The sequence below is a fragment of the Ovis aries genome, chromosome 2 (genome assembly GCF_016772045.2).
Source record: "Ovis aries strain OAR_USU_Benz2616 breed Rambouillet chromosome 2, ARS-UI_Ramb_v3.0, whole genome shotgun sequence".
In the NCBI taxonomy this organism is placed as follows: Eukaryota; Metazoa; Chordata; class Mammalia; order Artiodactyla; family Bovidae; genus Ovis; species Ovis aries.
Window position 1 is genome coordinate 84,505,452 of NC_056055.1, and position 25,505 is coordinate 84,530,956.

At 44.2% G+C, this 25,505-nt stretch overlaps 1 long non-coding RNA gene across 3 annotated transcripts in view; it reads left to right on the forward strand.

The window, feature by feature from the left end:
* Positions 1–66: 66 nt before the first annotated feature.
* LOC121818650 (uncharacterized) overlaps positions 67–25,505 on the forward strand; it is a 145,973-nt gene continuing 120,534 nt past the window's right edge. For 2 of the 3 annotated variants that reach the window (XR_009599251.1, XR_006058674.2), the window contains exons 1-7: positions 67–200; positions 5,262–5,352; positions 13,533–13,642; positions 15,216–15,348; positions 16,343–16,406; positions 16,675–17,238; positions 21,071–21,259. This is a non-coding gene — a long non-coding RNA (uncharacterized LOC121818650). The remainder of the gene's footprint in view (positions 201–5,261; positions 5,353–13,532; positions 13,643–15,215; positions 15,349–16,342; positions 16,407–16,674; positions 17,239–21,070; positions 21,260–25,505) is intronic. The other variant, XR_009599250.1, reaches the window with a different exon arrangement.

Sequence of the window (25,505 nt, forward strand, 5' to 3'; positions counted from 1 at the left end):
GATCAGCCTGGGATTCAGTCCTCTTTGGTGCTCAGACCCATATGATACTGGTCTTTTCCAGGGCTTCCCAGTTTGCTCCAGGCCTGATGATCCCTAGGTAACTGAGGAAGGGCCGCACAGGACACACCAGTCAGTCCATGTCTGCCAGACGTGCTCCCTAGAGTGCCACTAAAACCCCTTCTGAAGAAAAGACTCTGCAGGTAAAGGATGCTCACAATATTCTAATCTACTCTGACCTCACCTTCATTTTAATGATGAGCCCAGCGAAGAAAGGAGAAAAGAACAATGTCATGAGAAGCAGGTTGATTTCTGTGGCCCGCTTCTCGCTGATGTTGTCTTGTCCCTATTCCCCTCTTTCACCCTCTGTCCCTTCCTTTAGGGTGTGCATGGTAATTTAAGGTTGAATTACCAAGAACCAGAAAGAACTTTGTCTCTGCAGATTGTGAATGAAAACCATGTTAGCTAGCCGATGTAATAAGTGATTCCCCTGCTTCAGCCTCTCCCATTGGCAGATGGATCTCTGGGATGCCTGGGTCCTGTCTGCCACACGGGATCATGTCAGGAAGCCTGTCTTCTCTGTGTTCCCACAGCAACGTAGGAAATGTAGCAGACAGCTTAGGGTGGTCCTCTCCCCTGGCGGCTTGTGTATAAAGTGGCTTTGTTCCCCTAGCCATAGCTAGCTAAGCCCATCTGGACCAATGAACTCCTTCTCTTCATTATGTAGTGGTTAACAGCAGGGATATGCTCATGAGAGAGGTGCTATAAGAAGTAGGGCCATAAGTGTTGTGGGTAGACGGGACACTGTGAGCAAAGCAGGGAGGACCAAATGAATAAAGGGTTCAGAGAAGGCTGTAGGGAGCACTGGGAAAGAAGGGCAGAGCCCCTGTTATATCAGGTTAAAGTACTTGGAATACTCTTTTAGGCAACTGGCAGACACAGTGGCACCCCACTCCAGTACTCTTGCCTGGAAAATCCCATGGATGGAGGAGCCTGGTGGGCTGCAGTCCATGGGGTCGCTAAGAGTTGGACATGACTGAGCGACTTCACTTTCACTTTTCACTTTCATGCATTGGAGAAGGAAATGGCAACCCACTCCAGTGTTCTTGCCTGGAGAATCCCAGGGACGGGGGAGCCCGGGGGGCTGCCATCTATGGGGTCGCACAGAGTCGGACATGACTAAAGCGACTTAGCAGCAGCAGCAGAAGGTACATTAAATAAGGAAGTGAAATGATCAAATCTAGGTATGACAAAGTTAACTCTAGTGGCTCAGTGGCACATGGGTAGGGAGTGAAGAGGTGGTTAGGAAAATCTATCTTAAATGGCTTATTTGTTTAGTTGTTCAGGAAAAAAGCCTCTAGTGCTCATTGGGTGTCAAAGGAGAGTAGATAAGAGCTTTAACTTTGGTGATACCTGTGAAAAAGAAGGAGAAAGGGATTCACAACCCAGGTCCAACAAGGCTTGGCAACTGATTTGCTGCGGCTATGTGGGAGAAGCGGGACTCGAGGTAACCGAGACCACGAAGGGACTGTGTGTGCGCAAGTGCCAAGTTGCTTCAGCCATGTCCGACTCTTTGTGACCCTATGGACTATAGCCCATCAGGCTCCTCTGTCCATAGAATTGTCCAGGCAAGAATACTGGAGTGGTTGCCGTGCCCTCATCCAGTTCTTCCCAACTCTGGGACTGAGCCCACATCTCATGTCTGCTGCATTGGCAGGTGGGTTCTTTACCACTAGTGGGAAGCCCACAAAGGGACTGACAAGCCACTGTTCTGAAAGGGACATGCAGGAGGAGGAGCTCTGTGGGATGGAGTAGGGGGAGGGATCAGGATATATATCGAGATGTGTTTCCTCCCTGACCGATGAGAGAATCCTAACATTAGAGAACTATCCAGAGGTTTGGAATCAGTCCACGCCACCTACAAAACTAACGTGAAAACAGAGGAGTATATTTCACGATGATTGGAAACAATCAGAATGTGCTAACAGGGAGGTCATGAAGGAAATGAATTATTAGGAAAGAGTGTGACCCCAGTGCTAATATGAAAGCCCTTTTCAGGAGCAGTGGGCCTCTCAGAGATTCATAGCAGGGCTAGGACACAGCCACCTTCAATGAGTGTGGGCTTCTTTGGAGAACTGAGATAAACATTTGGGCCCATGGCTGGACTTCTATGGAGAAAGGATCTCAGGGAATGAGTAGAGCAGAAAATTTTTTATTTTCTGCCAGTTTTCTCTCCTTCTTACTCCCAGTGTTCTAGAATATTCCTCAGATGTGGTCTCCCACCACCTTCTTCTGAAATTCACACTTGGCTCGCTCTCTCTCTTTTTAATGCATACCACATGCACCTGTGTTTTGAAATATGGATAACTCTGACTTACTAGGGTATTTTTTTCTGTTATCACCTGCTTCCCTGTAGAAATGTTAGAAAGATGGAATGGGGGAAATCACAGAAAAAGCCTGGTTTTGGTGCCAGAAAAACCTGTTGTCAGATTCTACCTGATGTGACCTTGAGCAAGACACTGAGCTTCTCTGGGCCTCAGTTTCTTTAAAACTTCATTAGACTATTTCAGTATTTGAGCTGATGTCTAAAAAAATAGTCAGTATTTAGTAAGCATTTGGTAACTATGAGAATGACTGTGACTCTACACTCTGAGATTTTCTTGTTTCACTATTCATTATCGTAAATGGTCCCAGCATATCTGCCAACAGGTAAAATTCTCTAGAAACAAAACTTTAGCAAATATCAGTGTGGAATTTATTCATGTTTTATTTAATTACTTAGGGCATTTAATGAAAGAATGCATTATTAACTGAGAACATTGATTGTTCCCTGTGTATGACAAGAAGATCTCCTGCGTGTGCTTAAAATAACTCCATAAAATGTAGATCAAGCTATAGTAAATTAAAGGAAGGGAGAAATGGCACGAAGATGAAAAACATGATTGAGCCTGCAAGTCTGCACAAAATGGCAGCCACACCCCAATTGTCCCGCATCCCTCACACTCAGAACTCTGGCTCTCTGGAGTGCTGGTGGGTGCTGGGTTCATGAGCCAGAGTGAGACAGGCTGTCTCTGGTGTCTGCGTTTCTCCAGACCCTCTGCCCTTCTTCACCCTACTCTGGGCCCTGGAAGCCTTGCTCTCTGGCTTTTCACTGGGTCTGTCCAATGGGAAATCCTTGTAGGATGTGGCAATGAGGGAGAAGAGAGGTCTGAGGTATTTATTGCCCTGATTCTCTCTACTGAGTCCTTCTCTCTGACATTCTCTAGGTTCTAGAAGTTAAGTTCCAGGTTCCCTCCCCTTACCACTATGGGCCTGGAGGTGGTGACAGCTCCCGTGTCTTTAGACCCAGGGGACTGGACCATCTCTCATGTGGTATACGCTGCCTACACTTTGCAAATAGTCCTTTCTTTAAACCTTTCTAGAATTCTTTGGATTTGAGTGTGCCATCTGTTTCCTGATAGGCAGTTAGCAGTTGATACCAGCCAAGTCACAGTGGTACTAAAGGCTAAGAAGACTGGAAGAAAGGAAGCAAAATGAGAAAAAAGAAAATTAGAAAGAAGGGAGGCTATGACAGCCATGGAAAGTATCGCTGGAGGACAGAGGGATAGAGAAAGCAGGAAATAAACTAGGACCGCACCAATGGAGCGGAAAAGTGGTGTGTGGGGCAAAGACACGCACCAGCAGCCTCGAGTCTAGGACTACCCCTCACACTTGGCCTCACCAGCCCTTGAGAACCTCTCAGGTGTCAAAGTAAAGCCACTCAGAGTGGTCCACACAGGTGGGCTGGAATGCTTAGCGCGAGAGTAAATTGAGTCACACATAAGGCAGTAATCTTTGAGTTACTTCACTGTGTGAAGACATAGCTGATGGTTCAAATGTATGTAATCTAGCATCTTGAGATAAATCTGCATTATATTCCATACATTCCAAAAGGGAAAACCATATTTGTTGAGGGTCTAGTCCTTGCCAAACCAGGTTTTTTGTAATCCTCATAGCAGCTAAAAGGAGAATAGTGTTACCCTCATGTCATAGGTGAGGAAGTACCTTCAGTGAAATCAACTAACTGCCCTGAGCTACACAGCTTGTGTGTCTCAGATGTGGGAGCTGACCACGGTCTTTCTGATTTCACTGAGGAATCATGCTATCTCAAAAACAATGAATCTTTATCCAGAGTGATCCATGAACATTCTCAAATCCACGCACATTTGAGGCATGACTCTACATTACTCTGGTTTGCTTTCAGTTTCCAGAGGCAATTTCTTGATTCATTTTCCTTTCTAATGTTCCCCTCCTTGTGAGAAATAGACATATGTGTGTTAGCCAGAGGTGGTACGTGAACTGGGATTGGGGAGTGGTACTGGTGTGGTGGCTCAGATGGTGAAGAAGCTGCTTGCAATGCGGCAGACCCAGGTTCGATCCCTGGGTTGGGACGATGCCCTGGAGAAGGGAATGGCTACCCACTCCAGTGTTTTTATCCGGAGAACTCCTTGGACAGAGGAGTCTGGCATGCCACAAGTCCATGGGGTCACAAAGAGTTGGACATGTCTAGGCGACTGACACAGTCCTATCGCTATAATGGTATGATGTGCTGTGCTCATGTTACGTTTCCAGGAAAACTGAGGCTGCTCTGTGAATTCCTAACACCTCGTACTAGGGCAGGGTGACTCATGTTGTAACTCTGACAGGAGATTGTCACTAAGGATATAATGATAACCCCTTGTGGAAGGTTTGTTTTGTTTTTTAATAATTTTTCTTAAAACAGGAAAGAACTAATCAATATGAAATCTAGTTGATTCCACAACTGTGTAGTGCGTGACTGTTATATGTAGGACTCTAGGTTTGGAAGCTCCACCTCTTTAAGGCTTATTTAAGCATCAGTTTTTACTAGAATTAATCAAACAAAGCACTACCATGATCTTGGCTACCCCACTTCCCTAGTGGCTCAAATAGTAAAGAATTTGCCAGTAGGGCAGGAGACCTGGGTTCGATCCCTGGGTCGGGACAGTCTCCTGGTCAGGATCCCCTTCATGGAGAAGGAAATGGCAACCCACTCCAGTATTCTTGCCTGGAAAATCACATGGATGAAGGAGCCTGGCAGGCTATAGTCTGTGGGGTCGCAAAGAATCAAAAACAACTGCGCAATGAACACTTTCAACTTTTACCTTTCAGAGGGGTTAACACCCAAATGCCTCTGAGGGGCAGCTGCATGTGCCTGTGGGACTGCAGCCTGTTCTCCTAAGTTTATGCTTCTGTTTCCTTTTCAGAGCAAAGAGGAAAAGAGGCACAGGAATTCCCAGGCAAGAAATATAGATAGTAAAAGCTGTTGCACGGAGCTCCTGGAAGGCTGGTGAGCAGGTGGGTAATGATGTCAGGGTGAAGATATGGTGGGTGAAAGAGACTAAGGTTAAAGTAACCATGGTTGCGTTTGAAGCCACATCAGCTCTTCCTGATTTCCTGTTGCAGACAGAAAATTTTTAAACATTTAAAAAAAAACATAAAGACATTTAAAAAGACACTAAAAAACATAAAAGACAAGAAATTTTAAAACATTTCTGATGTCCTTTTCATAAGAAAAATACTTTAGGATTCCCTAGTGACTTCTATGACAGATTCTGAAAAGCATGCAGTGGAGGCAATGTTTGCATGAGGTGCATGAAGAGGTTAATGAAAGAGAGCATCAGAACCCTATTAAATATGCCCCAGATACTCATATTCATGGATTTCTGATGCGAGTCTCCAGCCTGCACTGGTTTGGCATTGAGAGTGCATCAATAAGAAAGACATTGCACAACCGATATATTTAATAAATGTGATGATGAAGGAAAAGACTTGAATAGATCCTCTTCTGCAGGCAGTTAGGAAACTCAGAGCAGACACAAGACAAGTTAGTGTGTCTTGGCCAAAAAGGAAGATGGAAAGAGAGAATGATTATAAAAACACCTACCCATCCTTTCAGTGGCCATTACTTGGCTATGGAAAAGGCAACTTACAACAAACCAGAGACTCTAAGAACCAACGCTGTAGGGAGATAGCTGTTGGGTCAGAAAAAATCCTCACTAATCCCTCCTTTGCAAAACATCAACGAGTACATCTAATACTAGCAAAAGCTGAGCTTTCAATAAATCAGAAAACAATGGAGGCATTGTCTGAACTCGCCAAATAGTCCTTTGCTCCCACCACACAGAACACTCCAGTCTGTGTGCAGCCAAAACTCAGCCCAATCTTATCGAACTAAATTGATTTATGAGAGGAAAAACCTAAAAAGGGAAGCAGAGAAATAATGATATTAATTCTAATAATGCATTGACTAGTGCTCATATAAATCATTCTCCCCACTCAGATTGATTTCATACAAATAAGAACTCTATGCATAAACTCGTCTCCAGCCACCCAGGCAGCCACCCAGAGCCTGCTCTTGCAGATAGAGCTCAAGAGAAAGGGTGGGGGGGTCTGCTGGAAGTTCACAGAAGTCTTGCCTGAGAAAAGCCTGTGGGATCAGCCCCAGAGGTACGATGTAATTGGCCACACACACAAATGTTGCCGCATCCGAACATTTTTGGCAACTCATGAAAGCCTCGTTCCTAGAGGCCACTTGAGTGTCCAAATAAAAGGGGATTTTTGTTAGTGAAAACTGGAAAGAATAACCCATCCTAGGATCAGGCTAATAGGGCCTGGCCTGTTAAAATGTAACACTGGGCCGGCCAGAGTTTGAAGTGTTGTTGGCAAGGATTTGGAGCAGCCGTGAGGAGAGCCAAGCCTCTCTCAAAAGGAAAACTGCTGGTGAGGGGAGCTTTCCACAGCCCGAAGAGCCTGTATGGCCCACCTCGAGAGGAGAGCTTCTTCTGGGACAGGGATCTTCCATACAGGGCTGAAGGGAGAGAGCCTGGGGTTGCTTCTGTCTCCCTCAGCACCTCGGGCTCCACTCCCCAGTTCCCTACCCCACCCACCAGGCTGTGCTGCGAGGCAAGTGAGACTTGGTGGCTGACCTCCGGAGCCGCTTCCGCACATGGCCTGGGAACAGCAATTGCTCTCCGTGTGTCTGCAGGGTGTTGACAGCCCTGGGCTGAGGGAGCTGGGGGCGGGGAAGCAGAAACAGTGATGCTGTAGAAATCAGGCCACAGAGGCCTTCTCTTATCACCAAAGGGCCCCCAGCTGAAGAAAGTTCTACTGCTGCCTGCTTCACAAAGGAAATGCCTTCTCCTACTGCAGGCCAATCTTGGCCTGTTCGTGTAGCAGAGGCCCCTAAGTTCTGCCTCTAGTATTGCCAGATGCCTTCTCCTACTGCAGGCCAATCTTGGCCTGTTCGTGTAGCAGAGGCCCCTAAGTTCTGCCTCTAGTATTGCCAGATAAAATACAGGATGGCTGCTTAAATTTGAACTTCAGATGAAAAACAAATGATAATCAAATATAAGTGTGTCCCAGGTGTTGTATGGGAAAATAGTATTTTCATTTGTTGTATTAGGTAGAATTCTTAGACACCACCAATGACCCTGACTTTTGATTAATCTTCTCCTCTGAAGTGTGGGTAATACCAGTAACTAAATGAGCCATCACTGCTGTAATTGTCTTACATTACATAACAAAAGGGATTTTATGTTTGCAAAATGCTATTAAGGTAACTAATAAGTCGTGTTTGAGTTAATCAAAATGGATTAACTATACCTATCCATATGAACCCTTTATATCTGGATCTAGAGGCCAGAGACAGACACAGTCCAAGATTCAAAGCAGTAGAGAATTCTGCGTTGGCCTTGAAGGAGAACACTCTTGTGTTGCAGAGAAACCTCACAGCCAGGCACAATAGCCAGCCTCTAGAACCTGAAAACAGCTCCCAGTTAACAGTCAACAAGAAAACAGGGACCTCAGTCGTTTACCACAATGAACTGAATTCTGACACCCTGAAGGAGCTTGAAGGAGGACCCCAGGCCTCAGGAGAGATGGCAGTCTGGCCGACCCTGATTTCTGCTATGGGAGACCCTGAGCAGAGAACCCATCCGTGTTGTGCCAGACTCTGGACCCCTGCAAACCGAAGGAGGAAAATCCTTTTGTTTTCAACAGCTAAGTTTGTGGTAATATGTTAGGCAGCAATAGCAAATAAATACTTTTGCTGTATCTTAGAGCTCTATCTGTATCCTAGGGTCTCTAAGGCACACTTGTAGGGGTTCCTGGTGTAGACAATAAGAATAGAAGATGTATGAAGGGACAAAGCAGACCTGGATAAACTGGGCATCCACTTGTTAGCAACCTCAGTAGAAGAAAAGCAAAGGCAGGAAGACAAACCATAGTTTTGTCTGCTCTGGGGCTTGTGTCCTAGCAGGCAGGGGTGGTCTGGCCTCATGGACCTCACGGGCCCCAAGTCTCAGTTTAGACCTTTAAACACACACACACACACACCCTTATATATACCTTGTCTCCCAGGGAGGAATGTGGGAGTGTGCAAGACAATCTGTCCCTTGTCTCAGAGACAGATACAGTTAATAGATTTGCACATAAAAGTGTGGTGTCAGCCAGAGCCCATTACTGATCCAAAGCTATAGAAACATATGTGTTCCGTGTAAGGATAAAGTGTGTGTGTGTGTGTGTGTGTGTGTGTGTGTGTGTGTGTGTGTGTGTGTGTGTTGGAGGGTGGGTGTGAATATAAACAAAGAAAGCAAGGGCTGTGCCAGTCTAGAACTTCCTTGGGCATCAATTCAGCTTCCATTCAGGTCATATAAACAAGCCTTCAGAGACTAAAAGAAACTTGGATATCATTTTAAAAAGGCTCAGAGGCTTGGTTTTGTGTTTCATTTATCCAAAGGTTCTTTTGCTTATGGATTCCCCTAAATTTTCTTTCCAACCTCTTCTCAGCCCCTCTGGCCTCACACTACCCTTGAAAGTGGCCAGGAGGAAACTCTTAGGTGTCAGCCAGTCGGCATGGAGAGTTTCTCTTTCATCCCCTGAGTGTCTGGAGATGTGAGTTTAATGAGAGTCATCGACCTTTGAATTATACAAATGGACCTCTTTAGCAATCACTTCCCTCCCCAGTCCATACCCACCCTCAGCTTTTAATCTTCTCAATTATATTTCCTTTTCATTGATTACTACTTTGCTAACTTTCAGATTGAGCAGGCAGTAAAACCTTAGCCACACAGGTAATGCAATTGCTTTTTGAGCCTGATGCCTACATCTCACCTCCTGAGGGGGCTTTCAGGGCCCCCCTCCTACCCTACTGGATCTTGGCAAGTCCATCGGCCTTCAATTGATTTTGCAAAATGGCCCCTTCCAACCAAAGACCTGTGCAATCCTAGTTAGGAAGATAGAATTACCGTTCTGAGCTTTGGTAGCAAAGATTGGTGAGGTGGGGGTGAGGGAAGGGAAGGGGAGAGGCGTGCTGCTGTAGGGAGTAGGGAAGGGTCCTCAAAGAGGCTGGCTGTTCCCAGCTCTGCCTGGGAGTGGCAGGTGATAGGCTTGGGAGCGGGGAGTTCTGGGTTCTGTTCCCACCTCTGCTCTTGACTTTCTGAGCGACCTTCGCTGAACCACTTAAGTTTCTGTGCTTTCCTCTCCATGCCATCTGGAAGGGGGAGACAATGACACTTGTCTGTGAAAATGCTTTGAGGGATCTTGGCATAAAAGATCCAGTGTAAAAGCAAGTGATGGGCAGTGCTTCCCATAAAGAGCCCCTTGTGTGCATCTGCAAGAGGCCCCACTTGAGGGCAAAGAAGAAAACTGGAGAAATTTCCTTGATTATCAAGGCCAGGTGGAGGATGGACGTTGCTCGGGATGAGCTGGAAATCCCTGCTGTAGCTGGGGGCTCCAGAGCTACAGCTGGGATATGAGCTCGGCGAGGTGCATGCTGGGACCTGGCCAGCAGAACAAACAGATCTGAGGTCTCTGCACCAAGTAGGACCCTGTGCCATATCAGGATTAGCCAGGGGACCTGACTGACAGCAAGGCGGGGGTGGGGGGGGGGCTGCCTCCCACGATTTACGGGCACTGACGCAGGGACCCTGCGAGGGAGGGAGGAGTCAGAGAACTTTGGGGACATTTTCAAAACTGGAGGTCGTTCAGAGGAAATTACTCAATAAAAACCAGGTTTCTCTAACTGAATAGATCAATTTACAGCTCATAAGGTGGAAAAAGTCTGAGACTTCAAGATTCTGGCTGGGCGGGTCTCCTAAGGTTTCCTCCCTTGGCAGAGCGGCTGTGGCTTTGGCTCTCTCAAGCCAGGCACCCCTTCTGTAGCTTTTAGGGCCAGCATTTTTTCTCTCATCTTGTTTCTCTCTTTCTCTGCTACTTAAATTTTTCTGGTTAAGATTCCTCCTCTCCTCTCTTACAAGCCTCCAACTTTCACCTCCCTACAGTCCTATTAGAGAAGCCCCTATTGTGTTTGTTTTCCTGATAATACTATTTCTTTTTTCATGGCTCGCCCCTCTTAGCTGCCTCCCCTTCCCCATGGCTAGTCTCAGAGCCTCTCTTCCCTCTGTTCTCCCTTCAGGTCCCTAAAGCTTCTGCCTTTCTCCTCCAGCTGCCCATGGTGTGTTTTCCTGTGCCCCTCTCAACCTCTCTATTTCTCCCTCTCTGCCTTTTATCTTCCCGGCCCCTCTCTTTGGTTGCTCTCTTGGCCTTTCTCAGTTGCTACTGCAGTAATTCATGATGAGCGTCCAGTAACACCATCACCTATTGACTGGGCTTCTTTAAGATAGCACAAAAGCAAGAGATTTCTCAGGGAGGCAGGATCCAGGACCCAGGAAGGAAGATAGACAGGACCCAGATGGAACTGTATTGGAACTCCATCATCCATCAATCATCATCCTTCCATCATCCATCTATCTACTCATCGACCCATCCATCCCTTCATCCAAACCTTCATTTAATCATTCATTCAATGAGCACTTGTTGATACGTGCTACATGCCGTGGACTGGGCTAGGCCCTTGAGAGGAAATGGAGATCCAGTATAGACATGAGCCTTGATTTCAGTAAGGGCTAAGGAGAGGTGTAGAGTTACCAAGAGACCATCTCCTTAGGATAGGAGCCTCTTAGGAATAGGGAATGAGGCTCAGAGGGGAGAACATGCAGGCAGTGTACATGACTTTTGAGAAAGGCTGCCACTCGTGACCCCTACCAAATCCTCTCCCATTGGCAGACCAAAGGCTCTAGTTCTTCTAGCAGAAGTCAGTGCTGTTGGGCATTGACTTCAAGTGAAACACATCCTGTGACCTGAAAACAATGACTTGGTCTAAGTGGTAAATAATAGTCATTAGTCCTTTTTGGAACAGACTTTATGAGTGGGCAGAAGGCATTTGACACCCGAAGGTGGGAGCTTGTGGGAAGAAATCACCTCTCGAACGTGGATGTGTCCCCAGGATGGCGTGCTTGCTCTGCACGGTGCTGAGAGTGGACTCTGAGGGTCTGAGGGAAGAGGGCATGCCTCCTCGCCAGCCTGCTCTTCCAGCTGTCAGCTGGTGGGCCCCACAGGCTGCTCCTTCCCTCTCTGGAGCCTCAGTCCTTCCATAAACTTTGGAGACTGGGTAGTTCTCAAAGCCCCACGCCTCCCTCCTCCCTCTCTCTGGCATTGGTCACAAATTCAAAGCGGCCCTTGAGTTTCATGCCTTGATGGCCTGGTAATTGTTATTGGAACTCGCCTTGGATGGATTTACGGTAATGAATTCACCTAATAGCAAACCTGTCACAGGGCTCTTTGCATACAGGATCTTTCCCGTGTGAAGATATTAGAAAACCATTCTGCAAAGGAAAAGCAGTACTGACTGGTGACTTCAAGTTTAGGAAAAAACACCACTGTTTGAGTTTTTCTGTTGGCCTCTAACTTTAAACACTTCATTGGCCAGTTGCTAACCAATACAGTTTTTGGCCAAGATCCTGTTTATATTGGCACCAAATGTGTGTATCACAAGCAGTTTGTGTGTTTTGGGGCATGTGTGTATATGTGTGTGAATCTGTATATGTTACAAACTGCAAAACTTTTGAGCACAAGGCCTTATGCTCTGCTTTTTACAGATTGTTCTGTCTGTAGACTGAACTAGCAGGCAGAGCACCCATGTGCATGAATAACTTGTTGTCAGGCCACCCTTTCCCATCACAGCCGCCCTCTGGCTTGGCCTGACCTGGCATGGAGCTCTCTGGCTCCCCTGGCCCCCTGTCCTACTGAGTAATGAATGAGTGAGATGGCCTCTGCCCAGTGAAAGGGGCTCCGGGGACAGTGGGTGCTTTCTGTGTCACCTCAGTCCGCAGGACCAGAAGGCTAATCATCAGGAATGCTTGGGATGAGGAGGAATTTGCTCCTAGCTTGAGCCAGGAAGGCTCCATGTTTCTGTGGCTTGGCATTAAGCAAACAGCTGCTTTTTTGTTCTCTCCTCAAATTATTTGTCCAAACAAAAGGCAACTGTCATGGGGAGAAAAGTACAATTTTTCCAGTGCGTGCCCCTCCGTGTGCCTCTTCTCACAGCATGCTCTCTGACTGTGTGCATTTCCACAGTGCGGTGTCGGGTTTCCGGCTGACAGCAAGGCAGGGTCTGCTGCCCTGCAGTATGAAAGCCACCCTCTGCCTCTCTGAAGCCTACTGACCCAGCCCAACATCAGAGCTGAAGGCCAGTTTCCCAGGATGGCACCTTCCCTGTCCAAAATCCCCAAGGGTTTCCTAAGTCTGTAAATCATGAACTGAGAAACACTCCCTTGGAAACTGAAAGTTTGGAAAATCAGTGAATCCTAGAGGAAAGAAGATGCTCCCTCAAACTCCCATTTCTTAAGAAAGTTTTGTAGTTGGTTCTTCTGCCTGGCAAAGGATTGTTATTTAATTGCGAGTCATCCTTTAGAAAAGATTTGGGTTATTAGTTTGCATGTCATTAGAATATGGTAAAATATGCTAAACAATACAACTAAATGATACAGAATTTAATCTTCCTCTGAGGCTTATTGGGATTAGGCCATGTCCTTATCTGCCCAGCACACTCATGACTCTTCTTCAAGACTTGGGGCAAATGTCACCTTTCTAGTGGGGACCTCCCCTGTCACCTGACCCAGAACTGCCCTCACCTGCCCTGCAGAATTAGGGCAGCCTCATCCAAGTCCCATAACTCTCCTAGTACTGGTACATCGCAATGTTTACACTTTCTGTTCTGAAATCATTTCAGACTTATAGAAAAAGTTGCAAGAAGAGGATAAAGATTTCCTATATACCAACGTTTCTCAACCTTTTTCTCATTATTGCCGCCTTTCCCCCAACCTTTTCTAGATGTTTTTTCCTAATTACCTTCTGCCATGAAATTTTAATACCATAGATTTGCTGTAAATATACTTGTGAACTCTCTGTATGTCTGAGCTTTACATGGAAAACGAGTGCGTTTTGTTGCCCCCAAGAACAATTTCCATTCTTGTGAGCACAGTATTGCCTCCTGGAGAATGTATGCTGTATATCCTTTACCTAGACTCCCCACATGCCAGTATTTTCGCATATTTGCCTTATTGTTTTTTCTCTAAATATGTATTATTGTGTTGTTTAGTTCCTAAATTGTGTCCAGTTCTTTTGTGACCCCACAGGCTGTCCATGTGTCCAGGTAAGACTAGTGAAGTGGATTACCATTTACTTATCTGGGGGATCTTCCTGACCGAGGAATCGAAGCCGTGGGTTTGCGTCTCCTGCGCTTCAGGTGGGTTCTTTACTGCTGAGCCACTGGGGAAGCCCCTAAATATGTGTGCATATATATATATATATATATATATATATATATATACATATATATACACATACACATATATGTACATAGAAATATACACATTTATTTATACATATATACAGTATACATTTTTTCTGACTTGTTTAACAGTAAGTTGCAGACATGATGCTAAATAATTTAGAAAGTGTTCTTGTAAATGAAGGCTTTGTCTTTGCATATTAACAAAAAAATTTTTTTAATGTTTCCATCTTTTCCATATGGCTGTGAGTTTCTCAGGGTCTACAACCTGTTTTTCACTATCTTTGGAGACTGAGTACCAGGATAGGGCCTAGCATATAGAAGGAGCTACTATAAAGTAATACATTTCATTGGAATATAGCATATGCCATGCATTTTGATATAACTTCCATTAATAGATATGATGAAATTTTTTCTCTTAGTATAAAATATATAATGTAAAATATCGTATGCTGTACATAAAAATGCAAAACATTTTTATTTGTAAATGAATGGAAATCTCAGGGTCATCAGTATAAACGTCAATCACAAAGTAGTCTATAGTTTCAGAAGCTAGAAGAAATTGTACTGAAAATTTTCAGACTTTGGAAGTTGCTTTAAAAATAGCAAATAGCAACCAAAAAACTGTTCACCTGATGTCAGTGTCATAGAAAAATACTTGGAGTTGTCTGAGCATGGTGCTTGCCCCCTGGTCTCAGCATTTGTGTTACTCTTTGGGAGACAGTGTAATACAGTAATTCAAACACTGTCCTGTCTTTTTGCATTCACTCATAAAGATTTATTGACAACCTTCCATTGACAAGCAGGTATCAGAGGATCCTGAGTTTTATTTTTCATTTTCTATGTACTGAAAAGTTGCCTAACCCACATTTGCCTTGATTTCTTTGACTGTAAAATGGATATCAATATATTGTGTCCTGTGCTTCTGTACATTGCTTAATGTGATACAGGATATGCTGGGGACTGATTGTTCATGGATTTTAGAATGAGAAAATGTAGAGCAAAGTTCCAGGGACTAAGATGACCCAAATAAGACTTATTCCAAGAATTTGGCATCATAGGTATGAATACACTTGGTATGAATAGATACCCATCCCACAAAATATGTAGTTGATGTACAAAACATGTAAAATATGTATGTTAGGTTAATTTATTTCAAAATAAATTATTTTGCTGGATTAAATTTTACCAATGAAACATTGACAACCCTAAGCATAAATGAGAAAAAAAAATATAAGTGTTTGCTGTAGTGACCACTATTTAAAGATTTTCTTGACTTTCTTGAAGATTGCCAAACCCCACTGTTTCCTTGTGTCTTGTCAAGTCCATGCAGTCTGCTCACCAGATTACCCCAAATATCATCTCAGAGTCCCTGAACTTGTGGGGGAAAGCTTGGGTTGGGGGAGCTGAGAATAAGCTGTGATGTTCGATGGTTAGAGAGTAAGACTATATCAAAGACTAATTTTGTTGAAATCACAGTATTCACAATTGATGTTTCCATACTTTGTGCTTTTCATGTCCTCCACAGCAAATGGACAAGAGAAGCTATTCACATCTTCCAAACCCTGAGACAAGACACCCCGGGACAAATCACTGTGAGGACTGCAGCCAGTTACGGCAGAAGGGCCCGCATCACTGAATCCAGAGCTGGAGGAGTCCAGGTGGGTGAGATCTCATCCTGTAATTTTGTAGACAAAGTTAAGTCCCTGTGGATGGAGGTGACTTGGTTATGGTCACAGAACAAGTTACTGGCGGAACTAAGACTAAAGTCCAGGTTTAGCCCCTAGTCTTGGCACTAGGACACTTTCTATTTTTAAGCGCCCTCCTTGGAAAATTTAAAGATTAGTAGATGAGAAAATGTTTTATTCCCACTTCTTTGAAAGAAATGTTCTGAATAAATTTAAATACCTTATGCACCATTACTTGAGATGATCAAAGGGTCTGATTAGATATCATACTAAACTCGTGAGATTAAGAAACAGAATCAGTATCGTCATCTATTTTTAACTTCCCCATTTTGCAGATGAGAAAAATAGGGTCTAGTTGCACTATTTTTGGCACTGTGAACTTTCCTTGAAGATCTAGCAGAGTTCGGATGAGGATTTTTATCCTAACTCAGTTATCTGTAGAGTTTCTACTAGATTTCACTGTTCCTTAGTGGTGGGGCTAGGTATTTTGGACAAGTGAAGTTTGATTTCACTTCTTTTTCATGTTTCCTTGTGCGTATCTTTTCTTTAAGCCTCAAGGTGACCAATTAGAGTATATATTGGAACTCTTTTCTTCCCCATGACTAGGCTTTTCCCTCTCTTACTAACACTGTGCCGCATGTACTAGAATGCCAGACCTCTCTGTCTTTTGAAACACATCCATCCTCTGTCTGATTCCCTTATAGTCCCATTTGTCTGCTGTTGGGCACAGTGGGTCCCAATAGGTTCATCATAAAAGTGATCTATACCAATGAATAAAATAGGCAGTGTGTTAGTCTATCCATATAGCTTGATGTCATAACTAATGAAATGTGTATATAGTGTAAACAATTCTCTCCCTTGTGGTAAATTTGAAATTTTAAGTCCCTTTCTTTAAAAACTTATATTTGTGGCAAAAAGGCTAAGATACAAAGTGATAATAAACTGAGAACGTTCTTCCATTTTGCAGGAGACACCAGCAGTCATTTTGCCAGAGATACTGATCAGCCAGAGAATACACCTCTGTGAACTGGGTAAGTCCAGGGGCAGGATTGGAGGCAGGTTTACCTGAAATAAGCAATAATGTCTGGTGGAATGAGGAGCCTAACATTCTAGGTGACAATTTTTACATCCAATTCACTGGAAATATGGTTGAGTTCCTTGGTAGGAAAATTTATTTTTTTGGCACTACAGCCTCGGAACCAGCAGAGTTCCAAGAATGAGAAGTAAGCGTTTAAAAAGTCCAGCACTGGGTGAAATACTAAGTGTTCCTTTCCTCTTTCTGCACTTTTGTTGGTGGAGTCGTGTTCTCCAGCTGTGGAAGGATCACTCTGCACTTTTGGTGGAGTCGTGTTCTCCAGCTGTGGGAGGATCACTCTGCACTTTTGGTGAAGTCGTGTTCTCCAGCTATGAAAGGATCACTCTGCACTTTTGGTGGAGTCATGTTCTCCAGCTGTGGAAGAATCTCTATGAATTGGTCACTGGTTCACAGCGCATGTCGCATCCTACTGTTCAGTCGCTCAGGCGTGTCTGACTCTGCGACCCCACCAGCTGCAGCGTGCCGGGCCTCCCTGTCCTTCACTATGTTGCATTCTACAGGACTCAGTCCAGACTTGGAATATGGTATCTTCCATTTGGAGCTGAAACTGAGTGTCCAAGTCGGTTTTACCATTCTGTGAGACTGGCTACTTCTGGGTGTTGGGATACATAGTAACACAATGGATGCCATAAGCTCAGTCTGTTGCCTCACTTTTTTGATTGAAAATTAGGCAAGACACAGAAAGAAAACCATTAAATAAAATGTGATCATTGAACTTCATCAAAGTTCAAAGCTTCTGCTCTTTGAGAAGCTATTAAGAAAATGAGGTAAGTCACAGATTAGGAGAAAGTATTTATATTTGTATAGCTGACAAATGACTTGTTTACAAATATATAGAGGACTTTAACAACTCAATAAGAAAATCAATTGACAAGGGGCAAAATTTGAACAGAGACTTCACAAAAGATAAAAAAAAATATCTAATAAACCCATCTCCCCATCATTAGACATCAAAGAATGAAAATTAAAACTACAATTAAATAGTTATAAACTATACCTATTAGAATAGCTAAAATTTAAAACATTGACAGTACTAGATATTGGAGAGGATGGGCAGCAGCTGGAACTCTCCTATATTTTGATGAGATTATAAGCTGGTATTTTGAAAAACAGTTTATTGGTTTCTTTCAGAGTTAAATATGCACTCACCATATGCCCTCAAAATTCTACTCCTTCAGTATATACCCAAGAGAAACAAAAGCATAAGTCCAAACAAATACTCTACAAGAATATTTATAACAGCTTTATTCATGAGAACTATAACCTGGAAACAAGCCACATGTTTATTAATGGACAAAAAAATTGTGGTGTGTCCATACAATGTGTTATTTCTCATTAATGAAAAGGAGCAAATTGCTAATATTACTGATACGTGTGACAGAATGGAGCAGTCTCAAAAATATTATACTGAATGAAAAAGATCCCAATACAAAAGAGTTAATACTGCCTGATTCCATTTATATAAGACTCCAGAAAAGATAAATCAAGTATATAATGACAGAATTAGTGGTTGCCTGGGGCTAGGTTCAGGGACTGGGATAGGGATTGGTGTGAAGAGGCATAGGAGGCATTCTGGTTGGAAGAAAATATTCCTTGTCTTGATTGTGCTATGGTTTATCAGGCATATAAATTATCAAAAGTCATTCAAATGTGCACTAAAATGGGCTTGTTTTATTGTATTGTACTTACGTCAGTACAATAAAACAGATGGAGAAGCTCTATATAATTAGCAAGAACAAGAGCTGGAGCTTCACTGTGGCTCAGATCATCAGCTCCTTATTGAAAAATTTAGGTTTAAATTGAAGAAAGTAAGGAAAACCACTAGGCCATTCAGGTATGACTTTAATCAAATCCCTTATGATTATACAGTGGAGGTGACAAATAGATTTAGGGGATTAGATCTGGAAGACAGAGTGCCTGAAGAACTATGAATGGAGGTTTGTAACATGATGGTACAGGAGGCAGTGATCAAAACCATCCCAAACAGAAAGAAATGTAAGAAGGCCAAGTGGTAGTATGAGGAGGCTTTACAAATAACTGAAAAAAGAAGAGAAGTGAAAGTCAAGGGAGAAAGGGAAAGATATACTCATCTGAATGCAGAGTTCCAGAGAATAGCAATGAAAGATAAGAAGGCCATCTTAAATGAACAATGCAAATAAATAGAAGAAAACAGTAGAACTGCAAAGGCTAGAGATCTCTTCAAGAAAATTAGAGATATCAAGGGAACATTTCATGTGAAGATGGGCACAATAAAGGACAGAAATGATAAGGACATGACAGAGGCAGAAGAGATTAAGAAGAGGTGGCAAGAATACACACAACTATACAAGAAATGCAGATGGTGATTGCAGCCATGGAATTAAAAGATGCTTACTCCTTGGAAGGAGAGTTATGACCAACCTAGACAGCATATTAAAAAGCAGACACATTACTTTGCCAACAAAGGTCCATCTAGTCAAGGCTATGGTTTTTCCAGTAGTCATGTATGGATGTGAGAGTTGGATTGTGAAGAAAGCTGAGCGCCGAAGAATTGATGCTTTTGAACTGTGGTGTTGGAGAAGACTCTTGAGAGTCCCTTGGACTGCAAGGAGATGCAACCAGTCCATCCTAAAGGAAATCAGTCCTGGGTGTGCATTGGAAGGACTGATGCTGAAGCTGAAACTCCAATACTTTGGCCACCTCATGCGAAGAGTTGACTCTTTTGAAAAGACCCTGATGCTGGGAAAGTTTGAGGGCAGGAGGAGAAGGGAATGACAGAGGATGAGATGGCTGGATGGCATCACCGACTTGATGGACATGGGTTTGGGTGGACCCTGGGAGTTTGTGTGCTGCGGTTCATGGGGTCACAAAGAGTTGGACATGACTGAGCGACTGAACTGAACTGAACTAATACAAGAAATGTCTTAATCACCTCGATAACCATGATGGTGTGGTCACTCACTTAGAACTAGACATCCTGGAGGGTGAAGTCAAGTGGGCCTGAAGAAGCATTACTATAAACAAAGCTAGTAGAGGTGATGGAATTCCAGCTGAGCTAAAATCCTAAAGGTGATGCTGTTAAAGTGCTGCACTCAGAATTTTAGCAAATCTGGAAAACTCAGCAGTGGGCATAGGACTGGAAAGGGTCAGTTTTCATTCCAAGTCCAAAGAAAGGAAATGCCAAAGAATGCTCAAACTACCACACAATTGCATTCATTTCACATGCTAGTAAGGTTATGCTCAAAATCTTTCAAGCTACGCTTCAGTAATACCCGAACCAAGAACTTCCAAATGTACAAGCTGGGTTTACAAAAGGCAGAGGAACCAGAGATCAAATTGCCAACATTTGTTAGATCATAGAAAAGGCAAGAGAATTCCAGAAAAACATCTACTTTCCCTTCATTGACCATGTTAAAGCCTTTGACTATGTGGATCACAACAAACTGTGGAAAATTCTTCAAGAGGTAGGAGTACCAAACCACCTTACCCATCTCCTGAGAAACCTGTATGCAAGTCATGAAGCAGCAGTTGGAACTGGACATGGAATAACTGACTGGTTCAAAATTGGGAAAGGAGAACAACAAGGCTGTATGTTGTCACCCTGTTTATTTAACTTATATGCACAGTGCATCATGGAAAATCCAGGGCTGTATGAATCACAAGCTGGAATCAAGACTGACTGGAGAAGCACCAAAAAGACTCTCAGATATGTAGATGATACCATTCTAATGGCAGAAAGTAAAGAAAAACTAAAGAGCCTCTTGATGATGGTGAAAGAGGAGAGTGAGAAAGCTGGCTTAAAACTCAACATTAAAAAAAACTAAGATTATGGCAGCCGGTCCCGTCACTTCATGGCAAATAGAGGGGGGAAAAGTGGAAGCAGTCATAGAGTTTATTTTCTTGGGCTCCAAAATCACTGCAAATGGTGAGTGCAGCCATGAAATTAAAAGACACTTGCTCCTTTGACAGAAAGCTGTGATAAACCTAGACAGTGTATTAAAAAGCAGAGACATCACTTTGCCAACAGAGGTGTGGACAGTTGGAACTCTAGTTCTTCCAATAGTCATGTACAAATGTGAGAATTGGATCATAAAGAAGGCTGAGTGCTGAAGAATTGATGCTTTTGAATTGTGGTGCTGGAGAAGGCTCTTGAGAGGCTCTTGGACTGCAAGGAGATCAAACCAGTCAATATAAAGGAAATCAACCCTGAATATTCACTGGAAAGACATCTGATGCTGAAGCTAAAGCTCCAATAGTTTGGCCACCCGATGAGGAGAGCTGACTCACTGGAAAAGCCTCTGATGTTGGGAAAGATTGAAGGCAAAAGGAGAAGGGGGCATCAGAAAATGTGGTGGTTAGATAGCATCACTGAATCAATGGACATGAATCTGAGCAAACTCTGGGAGTTAATGAAGGACAGGGGAGCCTAGAGTGCTACAGTAAATTAGGTTGCAAAGAGTTAGATTCAACTTAGCAACTGAACAACAACTTATACCTCAGGAAACTTGTTTTTTTTTTTTTTTTTTTTTTTTATAAAAAGTGTGTACTTATATGATAGTGGATATAATCACCTTGTGATTCTATCAGAACTTGAACGCTTCGTTGTGAATCATCTTTCAGGGATTGACATGGATTCCAGTGAGCACCCTAAACACTTCAAGCTCCATTAGATTCATTAGTCAGAAGACCTACTGGCAGAATGATTTGTGTTGTGGCCTGAATCAGCTTCTCCAGCTTTGGACTCCACTCAAGACTGAGTAACCTTATGCCTTACTCAGCAACATGGTCAGAGGAGGACATCCATATGTGGTATGTATTGACCCAACAAAGGCCAATAAAAGTGTTGCTCATTCTTAGTGGTGGTGTATGTATGATACAGCAGTATTTCTTTCATCTTGGAGGAACTATTCTAGTATTGCAGAAACATGAGCTTCCAGAAATGCCCCTGAGGCCCATGAAATTCCAATGGATGTATCTCCCCACTTGTGACACATGTGTGCTTTACCGAAATATCTGCTCCTGTCTGCTTGCCTGGTTGATTAGCCTGGTATCAGCTAAACTGGTCCTGTAGAACGTTCCATGGAATAACAAGAGGATCAACAATCTCTCCTGATCTAAATTATGGCACAAGGCAAACAGAGTCCCGAGGCCAGGGTGGTGAATATATACTATTATTCCTGTCAGATAAAAGCAAATTTCTTCTGATAGAGAGTATACATTCACCAGGTCAGCAGCATTAGATAACTAATTCGGTGACTTGGTGACAAGCTCTTCTGCTGTCCCAGCTATTACTCATGCCAGTCGTGGGAATTATGCGTCAGACGAGAGGGAACCATTTATATGAGGTCAATGGGGGAGATATTTTGGGAAATGTGACTTTTCTTCATACCATATCTCTTTATAAATTGTGGCAGCCCCACTGTGTGATCTGGCCATTGATACTAGGATAACTTAGATTTGCAGGGAACTTTAACTTATAAAGAAATAGCTTACAAATATATTTATTCACATTTCCTTCACAATAGGTCTATGGAACAGAGAGAGCAGATATTATTTTCTTTAAAAATAAATCATTTATTTGGCTACACTGGGTCTTAGTTGCAGCATGCAGGGCCTTCTTGTTCCATTACCAGGGATCGTACCTGGGCCCCCTGCATTGGGAGTGCAGGGTCTTAGCCACTAGACTACCAGGGAAGTCCCAAGGGCAGATATTATTTTTGAATTTGAAATGACTGATATAAGACAATGTCAGGATTTGAGTGTAGATCTCTCTGATTCCACAACTGAGTTGCCACCATGCCCCTTAAAGCAATGCCGTTCCTAATATGTGGGTTAAATTCAGTTAAACATACTTAATGGTGAGAAATGATATCTACACAGCACTTGGTACAAGATAGAAGATTCACTTGTTGTTGTTGTTTAGTCTCTAAGTCTTGTCTGACTCTTTACAACCCCATGGACTGTAGCCCGCCAGGCTCCTCTGCCCATAGGATTTCCCAGGCCAGAATACTGGAGCAGGTTGCCACGCCCTCCTCTATGGGATCTTCCCAACCCAGGGATCAAACCAATGTCTCCTGCGGATTCTTTACTGCTGAGCCACCAGGGAAGCCCACTAAGCAGTGGCTCCTGCTAAGATTGACATGCATATATTCAGGATATGCCAAGCGCTGGGAATACATGCTCCTCCTTAAGGAGCATGGTGTGGGAGGATAAAGCAGAACCTGCTGAGGTATATGCTTCCAAGATTGCCTCAAAAAGCCAGCTGCTGCTGCTGTTGCTAAGTTGCTTCAGTCGTGCCTGACTCTGTGCAACCCCGTGGACAGCAGCCCACTAGGCTCCTCCGTCCATGGGATTTTCCAGGCAAGAGTACTGGAGTGGGGTGCCATTGCCTTCTCCCTGATTAAAAAAAGAAAAAAAAAAGATTACCATTTGAATTCTGTGTAGGCCAGGCAAATTAAGGCTGGTGGTGGAATGCCCAGGGTTCTTTATGGATCCAAGTTCTGTCCCTTCTCTGATGTAGGGCCCTTCTCAGGTAGGGCCCTCCCTCCCCCAGTGATTTGCCCTGAAAGCAGCACCCACAGAGCAGGTTGCTTCGGGGAGAGGAATACAGTGATCACTGTGAACATTCCATTTTTCAGTTTAGCCAGTGATCATCACCTTATTTCTTGGATCTAATGTGACTTATTGAGGTATAAAAATCAACTGGAACACCTTAGGGGAGAACACCCTGGAATGAGCTTCCTACCTCTGGGGGATCACCCAGGAAACGTCCACATTCATATCACTTCTCAGCGTTCACAGGACAGAAGAGTCAGATGGGTTGGGGGTGGCAGAGGAGGCCTGCAGTGAGGCAGAGTGAAATTGCTTATGCAGTCCAGGGAGGGAAGAGGCTGACCTGGGCATTAGAGAGGTTTCTGTGACACCCAGATGCTCCAGAGGTGCCCTGGTACCACCAAGGGCTTTCCCCAGGGGAGGACAAGAAGCATTCTGAGTGGCTGCTCAGGGTCTGCATGGCGCTGAGAGTGGCCTGGTTTGGCTGGATTTCTCTTGTTTTTGTTTTCCTGTTTTTCAGAAACGGTCACCAAATTCCCATCATTCTTTGTATGCAACACCCATTAAACCTAAGTGATTTTCCAAGACAAAGAAAACACCATGTCTGGGAACACGTGCCAATAAGAAGTACATGACCTCCTCTTGCTGGGGCACTGGTATTTTTAAAGCAACAAATGCTTGATATTGAATATCCCATCAAGGCTCCCTTCTGAGCAGATCCAACAATTGTCCTGGGGAAGAAACAATCTGAGAAATGCCCCCAAACCGTTATGGGGTGCCCACAAAAACAGCTCATCAAATTCTTCTCCCTAATCAGGAAGGCAGGGGGTAGTGTGTGTATGTATGTGTGTGTGTGTCTGTGTGTGTGCGCGTGTGTGATAGAGAGAGGTGCTTGGCATGGTGCTTGAGACCCATCGTTGTCCCCTTATCAACCTTTTGCTTACCCCTGTAAAAACACAATACAACTTCTCTCCGAGAACATTTTCCAGCCAGAGGTCTCTGCCTCAAGGCAGATATATCGACTCTTCTGTGAAGACCCTTCACAGGCCTTCTGGAAGCTGAGCGCCCTCGCTTGGCTAAGTAAATATCAAAGTGCTGGGGCTTGTGAGCAGGTGGAGCTGAGCCTGGTGGGCCTGAGCCTGAGCCATGGCCTTTCTGATCCTTTGTTTTTCAGCAGCAAGTGGAGGCTAAGGCAAAGGTGGAGGGAAGGGAAACGTGATCTCCAGTGAATTGCAGTGTTTTGCTTTCTCTAATCCTATTCAGGTGGTGACTGTAGCAAAAAGGAAAAACAGGCCCATATGTAGGATGCAGAAAAACCCTGATTATTACCCCGATGAATGTGCATTGGCGGAATTGAATTCAAGTCGCAGTGATTCATTATTAATGGGTCCCAAGTTCTGACCCAGGGTGGAGGTGGGGCTCTTGTGAAGGCGGAGATGGTGGCTGAGGGAGGGTCTCTGCCCTGGAGAGGAACTGGGCCCGGGGCAGGCGGCCCCTGAGCCTGGCCCAGACCGCAGCTGGCCCAGGGCCGCACTTCCTCCAGGACTGCCTACTGCACACCTGCGACTCGGCTTCTCTTGTCTCAGAGCTGTGCTATTGGTAATTTATTCCACCCTGGAGCCTCCCAGAGGCAGGGCTCGGGGAGAGACTGCGCTCCATCTCCGCCATTCCCCAGTGAGGACTCCCCAGGGAGGTGGATGGAAAACGCTGTCTTGCGTGAATAATACGCCTTCCCCTTTTTGAAGATCTCAGAACACCTAGCAGACAACATGCTCTTCACCCTCAACCACTCCCTGAGGCTAAATCAGGTTTTGATTTCCCCCTCCCTGCCTTTTTTTTTCTTTTAAATAGATGAGGAAATGACAGCACTGAGCAATTGGTCCCTGGGAGTGAGTTGTGTTGGGGTAACAGGAAGCAGGCAGGGAAGAGCTGATTTGGTAAGAGTCCTTTGTAGAGGCAGAAATTCTCTCAGCTAACCCCATGCTCAGTCAGCACAGACACACGAAAGGGATCCCAATCATTTAAAAGCTCTGGTCTACATAACAGCTTACCCCAGATGCTGGTCAATGCACAGGCCTTTTTTGTCTGTTTTAACTCACAGGAGGGTTCCCTTCTAAGAGGACACTTCTAGGTCACATAGAAATAGAATTGAAACCACACCTAAGAATTGGAAAGCCACAAGGAGAACTGTGTATTCAAACTTCAGTCCTGTTGAGCTCAGGAAATGAAGGCAAAAATTCCCTGTCCCCAGATTTTTCTGCCAAATGAATGGAACAAGAAGGGAGACCCAGGAATTTCTCTGTGGTAGACTCTCTGTTAGGCAGTGGTGACTAGCCCTCAATTCTCTTTGGCCTTTATTATTGTGCAAATTCTTACTAACCTTTTACCTGCCCCCAGTTGACTCAGTGGTAAGGAATCTGCCTGCCAAGTAGGAGATGTGTGTTCAGTTTCTGGGTCGGGAAGATCCCCTGGAGAAGAAAATGGTAACCCACTCCAGTATTCT